At 33.7% G+C, this 15,000-nt stretch overlaps 1 pseudogene; it reads left to right on the top strand.

Annotated features, from left to right (window-relative positions):
- The window catches only part of LOC137655021 (uncharacterized), a 5,408-nt pseudogene extending 509 nt beyond the window's left edge, over positions 1-4,899 (top strand).
- Positions 4,900-15,000: the final 10,101 nt, after the last annotated feature.

The following is a 15,000-nucleotide window of genomic DNA, read 5'->3' as shown; positions in this document are numbered from 1 at the left end:
TTGTGTGATTTCGCCTGGGGCTCTGATCCCGAGGTCGTTAAGAGGAATCCAGACATTAATGTATCAAAAATATATATGGCTTATTTGAATATGAAAAACACGTCTAAATGTGCAAAATTTATCATATATATATTATATATATATATACGTATATATGTATACATATACATATATATGCTGTGTATATAAATATTCAGTATAAATATATATATATATATATATATATACTGTATATATATATATATATTACATATATATATATATATATACATATATATATATATATATATGTGTGTGTGTGTGTGTGTGTAATTATATATATATATATGTATACATATATATGTGTATATATACATATATATGTATGTATGTATTTATATATTTAAATATATTTATATGTATGCATACATATACACATATTTATCTATAAACGTACACACGCGCACATATGCTGTAAATACACACACACCACACCACACATATATATATATATATATGGTTATATATATATATATATATATATAGAGAGAGAGAGAGAGAGAGAGAGAGAGAGAGAGAGAGAGATTAAATCAACATTATATAAAAAAACCAGACACTTAGTGTTTGTAAAGTACATGCAATTCACACAATGGGTTTAAATGTGTACATACATTTCTTTAATCTATTAGAAAAAAAATGCTCGAAATTTGCTTCTAATTTCACATTTTTTTACAAGGCTGTTTTTGTCTCTGTTTTCCCTTCTATTTTTTTTTTATTTTATTTTTTTATTTTTTTATTTTTTTTTTTTTTGCAGTCGTCTAGTTCACGTTTCACACAAAAAATAATCACCGAGGTTCAGATGATTTTTGAGATTTCCAAGAATTTTTTTGTAATTTATGCTTTTTTTGGAGACCGCTTGTGTCAATCTTTCCATTTCTCTCTATTTCCTTTCCTTCTCTGTATCTTCTCTCTATATATAATTATGCCTAATATTATGCTGCTACACTGTTAAAAATTCGCCGTTAAAAAAACGTTATATATCCTGGAATAAATGTTGCCACACATTTGCTGTTTTAAAAACGTATATATTGACGTATAAGAGTGATATTACGGCCACCAACCCGTAAAAGATAATAACGAAGTAGGGTACAAATTATGGTCGCCTGTATTTTACTAAAATACGGCTTAGGACAGGTATATTTTTAAGAAGAATTTCCGATTAATATTACGGTTTTTTTTTTAAACAGTGTATGGAGGCCTAGTCCATACATGGAACTCATAGATAGATACTTTTATACTAAAGTTGATAGTTGAATGCTTCTCTAGACGCTATTAGTAGTTTAATAACTACACTGTTAAAAACCCGTAATTTTAATCGGAAATTCTTCGTAAAAATATACTATTTTCATCTGTATTTCGGTAAAATACAGGCGACTGTCATTTTTACAATACTTCGTTATCATCTTTTACGGGTTGGTGACCGTAATATCATTCCTTTACGTAAATATATCCGTTCTTGAAATAGTAAATGCCTGGCTAACATTTATTCTATGATTTTTGACGTTTTTTTTTACGGCAAATTGTTAACAGTGAACCTTTCAAAAATATCTATTATAACACTGTAAAGTGATAATATCTCAAAGCATCGAACACGCTTTCATGATAACGTTCATTATGGAAATCTCTCTCTCTCTCTCTCTCTCTCTCTCTCTCTCTCTCTCTCTTTCTGGTCGTTGCTTCAGTATATACTTATTTTCTATTGTTTTTTCTATCTATATTTAACGATCTACTCGGTTGTTACCAGTTAGTTGACAGGTTTATTTAAAAAATTATCCCCCTCCCCTATTACTCTCTCTCTCTCTCTCTCTCTCTCTCTCTCTCTACCGACACCATTACATTTAAACAGTTCGTAATTATGGAGTCAACCAATGTGACCTAAACTTCTTTCATGCGTAACTGAAACTGATAATCTGCAACGAAAGATATAACCGGAGAGAGAGAGAGAGAGAGAGAGAGAGAGAGAGAGAGAGAGAGATAAAAATAGTTGGAAACCTTTCGCCAGAACAGTTTTTTAATAGTTGAAAGCATGACGAAGGAAATTTTAAGGTTTTTCTTTTTTTTCTGAAGGTCATACATTTCCCCTGTCTATCAACAGCTATCATTGTTTATCAGGAGAAAGGTGTATATATATATATATATATATGTATATATATATATATATGCACATATGTATATACATACACACACACACACATATATATATATATATATACACACATATATATATATATATATATATGTGTGTGTGTGTTTGTGTGTGTGTATGTATATATACAAACACCCACACACACACGCACACACACACACACACATATATATATATATATATATATATCTTATCATGGTCACCCTGGTCACCCTGGTGTGAAAGGTTACCCCGAGAGGAAAGGGGAGGGGTGGGAAGGCTTGAATCTGTGTGTGTATGCATAAATATCTATATATTTAGACGTCATTATGGCTGGTCCCGAAACTAGTATAAACATGCTTGATACAAGTTTAGTTTTAAGGATTTGATGAACCCAGGGGGGAGGGGGGGGGGGTGGGGTGTGTGTGTGACTGTGATGGAAGGTAGACTACCTACCATTCGGATACCTCCTCCAGTTCATGAAGTCCCCGTCTTCTGATTCCATTATCAACGACGTGCAAATTCGAGTTCATATTCAATATCTCCATTTCCTAGTGAGAGAAAAATAGGTTGAAGGCCTATGCTTGAATATCTTATTGGCCTTCCACTGTCTTGGGGTAGAGTTCTCTTGCTTTGGGGTACACTCGGGCACACTATCTTATTTCTTTCCCTTTTGCTTTTTTGCAGTTTTTATAGTTTATATATGAGATCTATTTTATTGTTACTGTTTTATTTACTGTTAATTACTTCCCTTATAGTTTATTTACTTCTTTATTTCCTTTTCTCACTGGGGTATTTTCCTTGTTTTAGCTCTTGGGCGTATAGCATCCTGCTTTTCTAAGTAGGGTTGTAGTTTGGCAAGTAATAATAGTAGTAATAATAATAATAATAATAATAATAATAATAATAATAATAATAATAGACTTTAACGTAATAAAATGTATAAATACATTGGAGGGAGGGAAAAGGGAAAGTCATTCATGGACAAACATAGAGAAGAATTAGTGATAAGAGACAGAGTAAATATATAAAAAAAACACCAACTTCCATAATCAATAACAAATTCTCTCAAGAAATACTAACTGGCTTCCAATAAAAATATGAGTTACTTATGAAGTCTGAAGGCATGAAAAGACATGCATGTCAGAGATTTTTCTGTCACCTGCCTTGCAATTTTAATTTTCTATAATGATTAGGAGATATTTTGGCTTCTAATGAGTTTTTAGTAGAAGTACAGTCTGCAATGATAATGGCAATACTAACAATGAATTGAAATAGGATTTCAAGAAATGAATGAAATTAAATATACCTTTTATATCGGTTATAGAATTTATTGTATGACTTAGATTAAAGCATTATATTTAAGATACGAGATAATGAATAATAATCCGGTGATAATGATAAGAGATTCCCTTCATACAGGAATTCTTCAGAGTGCTAAACATCCTCCTCCTCATAACCTTGGCTGCGGCCGACACTGTCCCTTTCGGCGCCGGATACCATGGAGGATCAGTTGGTGGAAGGCATGGCGGGGGCTTCGGCGTAGGAATTGGAGGCCCTGTTGTCTCTGATCACGACGGAGGCGGACTCTACCGAGGAGATGTTGAAGTCCTAGGTCACGACAGCCATGGTGCGCACGGTGGAAACGTTCACGGACTCTTTCCTAATGAGTTTGTCACGGGCATCCAGACGGCTAGGTTGGTGAAATCCGATCTGTACCTTGAGGGTCCTTACCAGGACGGTATTCCACATGTTGTGGGAGGAGACATCCGTGGACCCAAAGGACTCGTTCACGGGGGCCACCATGGTGGTGCCATCATCTCTGGAGGAGGGACACCATGGTGGGGACGTATTGCTTGGAGGAGGACATCGCAGTGGGAGCGTTATTCTCGGTGATGGAGGACTCGGAGGACATTACGCTGCCGGAGGAAACGTTGCCCTTGGGAATGAACACTTTGTAGGAGGAGGACTGTCCCATGGAGTCGACCTTTTCGCAAGTGGCGGTCACATCAACTCCATCAGCGGAGGGCAAAGTATTCATCACGGCGATATCCTTCATGAAGTAAACCATGTTGGGGGAATCCTTGGAGGAGAAAGATTTATTGGAGGTTCCCATGTTAATGTGGGTGGAAATTTAGGTCATTCTGGCATCGGCTATGTCTAAAAGATGTTGTGTTGCAAATCACAATATCACATTTGTTATCATTGCATCGAGTTCTTGACTTTATAGTTGTTAAATATATTACATTTGTACCAAGGCTGTCAAATTTTCGTGGCTTGATTTATATCTAATAAGAAAACTCAAATTTCAATTAGTGATGGATAAAGAAAAAAATGTCATTATTACGTATGCTGAAGACGTACATATAAGAAGAAAAAGTTCTTAAAGTTAAGAGAATTATGTCCTGTTATTTATTGCTAACGTCTATGAATAGATAATCTAAATGCCAAATTGCTAGCTATAATTCTGCTTGAAAATGCTAATACTATTAACTCCTAAGATTTCTCAAAACAAACAAAATGAGCTTAGACCATTTGCCAAAAAATTTGAATTGATAATGTCTCTTTTACTCTATTTTCGAATTGGATATTGTTAGACATTTGGTCCACCCTTTTGGTTCCATCCTGTATTATTATACTGCATTTAATTTATCCATTAATACTCTATTCTTATATGATATCGAATACAGCACCGACAAACTTTTATTGTTAGAAAATAAAATGTGCGATTTAAATGACTTGTTTTTTCTTATGTCACTCACGTTGTACAGAATATGTACATACAAAGTCCAACAAATCGTCTCTCTCTTTTCACATCTTCGTATACACACGTGTATATATATATATATATATATATATATACTGTATATATATATATATATATATGTGTGTGTGTGTGTGTCTGTGTGTGTGTGTATGTGTGCATGAGTATACATACACTTATGTTATATTTTTACATCTTTATATACACACGTATATATACATACGTAAACACATATATTCACATTATGTATATACATAAAAATATAACTGTATATATATAGAGCTCATATATACATATATATATATATATATATATATATTTCTATGTATATATGTATGTATATATATATATATATATATACAGTATATATATACAGTATATATATATATATATATATATACTGTATATATATACTGTATATATATATATATATATATATATACATATATATATGTGTGTATGTATGAAATGTATGTGATAATGTTTGTACATATGTGCACTTCCAATGTAAACTGTAAGGGAAACACAAATGGCCGTGTGTGATGGATCAATGCATATGGTATACTATATCATACTTTTTATATTAGAATTTCAATAGAATTATAATCAGCATCGTCAATAACATAAGCGATAATAACTCTACAAAAGATAATGGTATGAAGTAGAAGTAGTTAAGTAGTTCGTCTATCACCGGTAAAAAATAAAAAAAAGTTCGACTTTCACTTCTGCATATCTGGAGCCTAAAAAACAAAGAAAAAAAATAACAGCCAGTATTTTGATCAACTATTGAGATAAAGAGAAAAAGATATAAAAAGAAATAAAAGAATTCTTATAAACTATTTTTAAAGCATTGAAATTCCTTGCTTCACGGATCACACCGTCTTTATTTCCAGATAAAAGAACAGGATTAATGAAAAAAAGAAATTCACCGTGCGAATTTTATAAGAAATCTCATGACATTGTCATGTCTTAACGACTGTAATAATCATTACTTGGACCATTCTTGCCTTAGAGTAATTCTGCGCAAAGAACTATAAATATAAGTAATCAGATGATAAAACAAGAAAAATAGATATATATGCTTTATTATATAATGGTTTACTACACTGCTAAAAATTTGCATAAAAAACGGTAAATGTCTGGCAACATTTATTCCAGGATTTTTACCATTTTAAAAACGGATATATTAACGTAAAGGAGGGATATTACGGTCATCAACCAGTAAAATGTAATAACAAAGTATGGTAAAAATTACGGCCGCCTGTATTTGACTGAAATACTGCTGAGAACAGTATTTTTTTACGGAGAATTTCCGATTAAAATCACGTCTCTTTTAACAGTGTATATAACCATCCTTTAAATTTACCTTGTTACGTCGTATAAAAAAGAGTAAAAACCATTTAATATAAACAAAGCTCTTTCATCGAAATTTCCATTTTTTTTATTCATTTTAAAGAAATGCGTTTATTGTATTGAAAATTACTACACATTCTAATGTATTTGGAATGATAAAGTAAATGTGAAATGATTAATTTAATTCTTCTTGTCATTGTTCATCAGAAACTTCATTTGAAAGTAAACCCAAATTAGAGAAAAATAGAAAATAGAAAGTGATCTTTGAGGAAAGATAAAAAATACTAAAAAGATAATTGAATAGATTACGTGATACTAAAGACCCTGAGATCGAAAACATTTCAAGCAATTCCGATATGATAAAACCAAGCAGATGTTAATTATGAAAATGAAAGTCATACACAAATAATGATTAGTTGATCTGAGAGAGAGAGAGAGAGATTACAAGTTGATTTAGAAATAAATGGAAATCTCTTATAAGAATTACTGTACAGTGAATATCTCTTAATGGACCTCTGGGTTTAATGACGTTAGAGGTCAGTCAAGTTTTACAGTATAAGAAAATGGTAAGAAACTATAAAAGAAAGAGTTTTGCTTGGTAATTTCAATTTTTCAATTTTGATAGTCACGCTAATATTCCCTTAATCAACAAAGAGAGAGAGGAGAGAGAGAGAGAGAGAGAGAGAGAGAGAGAGAGATTATAACATCGCAAAGTAAATGCAATTTCCCATTTTCTACTTTGCCAGTTCTCACTCAGTTACCAAAGAAAACGGGAAGCAGGTAGGTCAGGAATGAAAACTTACTGTATGCTACATTCATTTTCTGTTTCCGTGAAGCTAAAATCACATACAATACACTATTTTTTTTTCTTGCACTGCAGTTACATTGTAATATTAATGAATGGTTAAATAGGACTATTAAGTGACATTAACGATGTGACCACTGGATCATTACCTCCGCCAACGAAGATGAAAGGAGGTTACGTTTTCACTCCTGTTTGCGCGCGCGCGCGCGCGTGTGTGTGTGTGTGTTTGTTTGTGAACAGCTTCCTGTCCATAATTATAATCGTAGAGTAATGAAACTTGCAAGGATTAACTATTATGTAGAAATCTGGAAATGCATAAATTATGGAAGCTCAAGGGCAAAGGTCAAGGTTACGGTCAAGCAAGATGTCAAATTGACGTAATCAGCCTTAAGTTTGGACATCGTTGTCACAGAGAATTCACACTTGGTTCATATTTGAGTGTATAAAAATCCATGCCAAGTAATGCATATTAAGGTCAAAGGTCAAGGTCAAGGTTGAGCAAAATGTCGCTATATGACCTGCCGCGGCGGAGGTCTATGCTCTACCAAGTGCTTGTGTAGTTCTTTGATGGAATTCACCATCCCTCAATACGGTCTTTTATTTCTGAAATATTATAAAAAAAAGAAAACAAAGATAATTTTCTTAATGCATAAAAATTGTAATAAAGTCTCAGATGATTTTCGGTAATGAAATAATTAAAGAGAGTTTGTAATGTAGTTAAAGCTCTCGGCAATTGCTGATAATTTCGTTGACTCCAAAAATTATTTTTCTAATTAATTCAAAAATAACTCTAATGTAGAAACGATGCAGTCTTATATGATATGAATGCTACATTTTAAAGATATTCAAAATAATTTTCTAGAGTTAATAAGATTGAGAATGTATAACTTATTCGTTTGCTATCTTGACACTTGAAATGCACTCATGGGAAATTTTGCAATGACCAACAACAAAAACCAAAGCCGGAGCAAGGTACACCTTTTGCAAAATATCAATTTATCATAAAGCAAAAAAATTAATTCCCTCAGCTTAGCTGGTTACATAAGCTGACGAGTCATGGTGACCTCTTAGGTAACCTCGTCTTTGCAAAAAGTGAGGCAATCCAAAAAAAAAAAAAAAAAAAAAAAAAATCCGGCAAAAAAAAAAAAAAAAAAAAAAAGAGGGAGAGGGAATGGAAAGCAAATTTCTCAATTGACAAGTTGGGGTTCAAGGTAAACTGAGATCGTGTACGCGCGTCATTATAAGTTCAGCAGACGCCCGAAGGCCCTGCAGGGGCTGAGAAGAAATTCTACGATACAGACAATTAATATTTTACGGCAAATAGATCAAGCATGATAAGGTATTCTTGATCCGTGCTGATTATACGTTACGTGGAGCATAAAGGACAAACCTTCGTATATCAGATAACTCTTAGTCAATCAAACCTTCGTCTATGAACTGACATCTGACTGGAAAAGTGCAAGTGTAAGTTCATATTTTACTGCATAATTAGTGGCAGTAATTTTAGTCTTCTGGAAGAGTTATAAACGTTAAAGATGCTTTCTGAGAAAAGATCCAGTAATAATTTTAGTAGGAAACTGCAGGGTACACATATCCCTCCGATTGGAAATTTAAAAGATCTAAAGATTTGAGAAGTAATATAAAACCATCGAATGAATCATCTATTGGACTTCTTTATTGCTTTCCTTCATTTCAAAAGTCAGCAATTATTCAGATAATTTATGTGATATTTATGGAAGAGGGATCACTATTCAGGGCAGTGATTAAATACCAAATATTCTAAACACCAGGCACTGTGTCATAGCATTTCTACTTTCAACCTGCCACAGTCTTAAATTTGGGACCCCCTGTTGTTGGTATAATCAAGAAACGCTTTTCATTATTAATATCCTTTTCCTGTTATTTCAAAAACGTTGTTAGAAAATCAAATTAGAAAGTCAATATTGTTATGTTGAGTATCAGGAACATGTTCTTCCCTTTACCGAATCATTTCTTTATGCTTAGGTTTTGCACTATTCATTATCACAGCTCTGCAGTCTTCCCCCCAGATGACATGGCAGACCTAGATTTTCTCTGAACCATAAATGGTGTTACCAACTCCGTCATGTCGCCCCATTTACTTCTTAATCTGGTACTGATGTATTTTTTTTTCCCGACAGGATTTCTTATTAATAAATGTCTTGTCAGTGATTGTACTATTTTGGTTAACTTTAAAATTTTTATTCTTTACACCATTGATATTGTATTGAATATCTTGGCTTTGAAATTGAATCAGTCTTAAAGCTGTTTTCATAGCAAATTTAAGTCACGTTCTTTATACTTCAATGATCTTTAATTCTAATGCTCTTCGCACTCAGCAAGAGGGAGTGGTTCACCTAATGTTTATCTGTGCTCCACAAGGCACTAGAAGAGTTGGAAGACCCAGGCCTACATGGCTGAGACCTATGAAGCGTGAAGTGGGCAATGATGAGTGGAGAGGTATTGAATTAAAAGCTCAATATAGAGACGACTGGCAAAATCTGACCGAAGCCCTTTGCGTCAATATGCGTAAGAGGAGATGATGATAATGATGATGATTTATAAGGAAGTCTTGAAGTTTTAATATCAAGAGACATGATTCCTGAAACAAGCCTATGATAAAATCCTTTTGTGACGGAGCCGAGAGAGGAGGTTGTGAACTCAAAGGCAGGATGCAATAGACTGAGTTATATATTAATGAACACTCTTCTTTATATACAAAACCTCAAGGCAACAGGACATAACATGTTCGAGAGATAGACAATGTTCAGAGCAAAACAGCAGACATGAATTTTCATGTTCGTTTGAGTGCGAGGGAAGAGCGAAGATACAAGCATATTATATACAAAAGGAATTATGTACAATTGTGTGACACACGGTTGGTACATGGCTCCCCCTCTAAAAATGACATACTGAACATGTTAAATAGGTGCCCTGAATCAGGAGAGGTAGTAGTAAAAACTGCGCCGATTAGCAGCAGTGAGTGGCTGTAGAAGTCGTTGGTTTGGGTGCGAGCGAGTGGTGGATGATGGGTGGCTGTTGCCGCTCCGGCTCGTCACGGGGTAGGCGAGTGTGTCCTACGGCATTAATGGGCGTGTCCTACGGCATTCATAGGCGAGTGTGTCCTACGGCATTCATAGGCAGGTGTGTCCTACGGCATTCATAGGCCTACAGCATTCATAGGCGTGTGTCCTACAGCATTCATAGGCGTGTGTGTCCTACGGTATTCATAGGCGTGTCCTACGGCATTCATAGGCGAGTGTGTCCTACGGCATTCATAGGCGTGTGTCCTACGGCATTCATAGGCGTGTCCTACGGCATTCACGTCAGCTTCGGTTGAAGTTGAATAGATGTCCTCTTCGTCACGAGTGGAGGCGTTGATGGAGGTTTGAAAGTCATGAAGTGGGTTCACATCACGAGGAGAGCCGTCTGCGGCAGGTTGCAGGCGAGTAATACTGGTCATTTTCCCGAGGGTGAGCGAAGCCCTTTGGTCCCCCAACGGTTGTTGAGAGAGCTGAAAAGGCGTTGCTATACGGGCGGCTGGCGACGGCGAGTACTGCTGCAGAAGGTATGCGTTGACGGCGTCATAGTAACGGTGAGAGGTGTAGGGGGATGGAGTGGCGGGAGGAGCGAGTCACTCCGGGGTCACCAATGTGACGAAGCCGAGTAAGGAGTAGTGAACTCAAAGGCAGGATGCAATAGACTGAGTTATATATTAATGAACACTCTTCTTTATATACAAAATCTCAAGGCAACAGGACATAACATGTTCGAGAGACAGACAATGTTCAGAGCAAAACAGCAGACATGAATTTTCATGTTCGTTTGAGTGCGAGGGAAGAGCGAAGATACAAGCATATTATATACAAAAGGAATTATGTACAATTGTGTGACACACGGTTGGTACACTTTGCTCCTGAGGTCAATATGCCAGTTTATATTCGCATTAGAAAAATTGCGTATGACTAAAAGATGTCTGTTTACTGCTGTGCATTGCTACAAACAAATAGTCTCATATGTCGGGAATGTACCTGCCATAATTTGTTTTTTATTTTGAAAAGATGTATATGTTTACATTAATTGTTAAAAAGCAATACACTTTGATTAATGATCTTGACTTTAAAGCATCTTCTCTTGTGCCTCTTAAGCTAAGCAGAGACACTGACTTGGCTAAAAAATCATAGATCATCTTAACTAGTGTACCCAGGAGTGTTCTCAATCATCTGATTACTTCTAGCTGATGAAGAATTATGCCTATATCTCCGATAATGTGAAAGCATAGATACTAACAGATGTTCTTGCCATAGCTGATACTCATGTATATTAGTATATTAGCAAATAGGAGCATTCTGCAGTTTTGATGGTCCCTGTATATCTTTGTAATCCTAGTAACACTATTATTATTATTATTATTATTATTATTATTATTATTATTATTATTATTATTATTATTATTATTATTACTTGCTAAGCTACAACACTAGTTGTTAAAGCAAACTGCTATAAGCCCAGGGGCTCCAAAAGGGAAAATAGCCCAGTGAGGAAAGGAAACAAGGAAAAATAAAACATTTTAAGAACAGTAATAACATTAAAATAAATATTTCCCATATAAACTATAAAAACTTTTAAAAAGCAAGAGAAAGAGAAACAAGATAGAATAGAGCTCTCTGTCCCATTCAGATAGCAAAGAATATGATTATACATATTTTCATCTTCCAAATTAAAAAGAAAATGGAAAAAAAAACGCTATTAAGTCAACACATTCTCACAGACTAAAAAGAGAAAAGAAAAAGGAATTCAGATCTGTATTGATATTCAAAATTTAGTTCATCATATAGAAATGAATTTGATACCAAAATATCTCTTCGTTAAACTTTGAGATCTTGAAAATCACTCTAGAGCTACTAGAGAAAGTTTGATAGTTTAAAAGTTAATAGGAGTATTTGTTAAAAGCCTCTATATTGGATCTAAGCTATATTTAATATTCTCAATAATATTCTTCATGGTAGAAATATTATGTAATACTTGGTCTGATTTGAAACATCGTGTGAATTATGCTTGTGGAAACTCCTTTTATTTCAACCTTATTTAAGTACAGTTAGCTTTACTAATTACGGTACACTGACGTCTCCTTAGCTTCCCGTGAAATGTACCGGAATTAATGAAGCCAACTGTACATTGAATCTATAAGCAAAACGGCGGTGTTACATACAAAGAATTAGCTTTATTTTTGTGGAACCTAAATTCTGACTAGGTAGTAGGTACTAGTTTGGCCAGGGCACCAGCCACCCGTTAAGATACTACCGCTAGTAAATTATGGGGTCTTTTGACTGGCCAGACAATACTACATTGGATCCTTTTCTCTGGTTACGATTCAGTTTCCTTTTGCCTACACCAACACACACCGAATAGTCTGGCCTATTCTTTACAAATTCTCCTCTGTCCTCATACACTTGACAACACAAATTACCAAACAATTCTTCTTCTCTCAAGGGGTTACTGTAATGTAATTGTTCAGTGGCCACTTTCCTCTTGGCAAGGGTAGAAGAGACTCTTTAGCTTTGGTAAGCAAGTCTTCTTGGAGAAGGACACTCTAAAATCAAACCATTGTTATCTTGGGTAGTGCCATAACCTCTGTACCATGGTCTTCCATTGTCTTGGGTTAGTGTTCTCTTGGCTGAGGGTACACGCGAGCACATTATTCGATTTTATTTCTCTTCTTCTTTTTTTTTTTTTTTAAGTTTTTATGGTTTATAGAGGAGATATTTATTATAATGTTACTCTTCTTAAAATATTTTATTTTCCTCTTTTCCTTTCCTCACTGGGCTATTTTTCCTGTTGAAGCCCCTGGCTTATAGCATCCTGCTTTTCCAACTAGGGTTGTAGCTTAGCAAGTAATAATGATAGTAATAATAGGTCGGTATTATTTCATAATGAATTCCTAAACATTATCTATATTTCAGTAGTAAGACACATTCACCCAATTAATATTTTTTTAATTTATTGTTTGATGTTTCTTATCAAAAAATAGGGCATATGGTACAGAATGGTAGGAAATCACAATTTTATATATATTTTTCCTGACAGGTAATATGCCTTCAGCCATTGGGAAACGTGGTGTCCATTTAAATAAAACGAGTTAGATCCAATACAACCTCGACGATGGATGTAACTACAGATTTGCTGCCGCTGGCTGGCATAACCAACGATCTCTTTTATACTTATATTTTGTAACTCATTCCCAGTTTTTCATGTGAGTGTCATGGAGTTTCTTGAACCTAGACCTATTCTGTTCGGTGTTTAACGGAGAATTCGTCTGGTAATGTTGTGGTTTTATTCGTTATTAATATCGTATATGTTAAACTCGATTAAAGTTAGCCTCGTATCAATATACAGACTCTCGTTACAGTAATCTAATTCTTTGAAGAGTGAAGGTAAGTTCATTGATAAGCTTAATAAATACAGAGGAGATAAAAAACAGTTATAGTCAGCAGTAGATACAAAATTATTCAAAACTGCCATTGTCTTACAAATTTGGAGATCTAGTACTACGCTCCCACTCTATACATCCTTTTATGTAACTTAACTCTTCTGAAAATTTAAAATTTTATCTGATTTCCAATTCTAATCCTACCAGGGAATATGGTATTTCTTAATAAGCTTCGTATATCTACAAGGATATATTGGCATAAAATGCTTCGCCAATTTATTATTATCATTAATGGGATACTGTTCATTATTCTAAATACCTGCATCTTTATGAAATCTTTGTCTATTGGGCGACTATTATTAAAATAGTAATTAAAACTAAATTCACTACCAGGAGCTACGTTTTTTTCTTAACAACTTTTCATATTTATATTAGAAGCGTGAACTTTACCCATCATCTATAACATCGGGATCTTTGATATTATTACGTACCCCTAAATTTGCAAGGTCAGCATTCACGTTCCTACGAGGTACTTCGAGGCCATACATCCAAGTACTTATGGCTGTTTGATCACTGTAGTTCAAAACTTTGAACAATATTTCCGGCATCAATGTTTACAGGGAGGGGGAAATGATACTGCTAAGTAGGCTACGAGGGCCATTCCCTTTACTTAAATTACTTTTTTCAATAACTGTATATACTTATATATATATATATATATATATGTATATATACATATATATATATATATATATACATATGTATATATACTCTATATATATATATATATATATGTATATATATATATATATATATGTGTGTGTGTGTGTGTGTGGAAGCGACGTGGCCTTTCATTAGAAGGGGCTAGCGTTCGATCCCAAGTATGAAGTAGAAATTTATTTCTATTTGAGCACGATGTTGTGTTGATAGTTATCCATATATGTATATATACATATATATGTGCGTATATATATGAATATATATATATACATATATATATATATATATATATATAAATATGTATATATATACATATGTACATATACTGCATATATATATATATATATATACATATATGTATATATATATATATATATATATACATATATATATATATATATACATATATATATATATATACATATATATGAGTAGGAATATATATATGTGCATATATATATATATATATAATATATATATATATATATATATATCTTTATTGCTAATATACTACCCTTATCATCATATATCTCAATTTTCCATTACAATATCCATATTTTTGTCACACACGTACATTTTATAATCTTGAATGATAATATCAATTCAAAATACCCGAGACAGTAACCTTCTTCCAACATATAATCCCAAGTTTTACCAAAACAAGGTCAAGCCTTACTCAAGTTTTCGGGTAACAAACAAATATACATAGATACAATCAAGCCTCATGAAAAGCAGGCCTTCATGGT

Source organism: Palaemon carinicauda, chromosome 16 (assembly GCF_036898095.1).
Source record: "Palaemon carinicauda isolate YSFRI2023 chromosome 16, ASM3689809v2, whole genome shotgun sequence".
Classification (NCBI taxonomy): Eukaryota; Metazoa; Arthropoda; class Malacostraca; order Decapoda; family Palaemonidae; genus Palaemon; species Palaemon carinicauda.
This window is presented reverse-complemented; position numbering and strand designations above follow the sequence as displayed.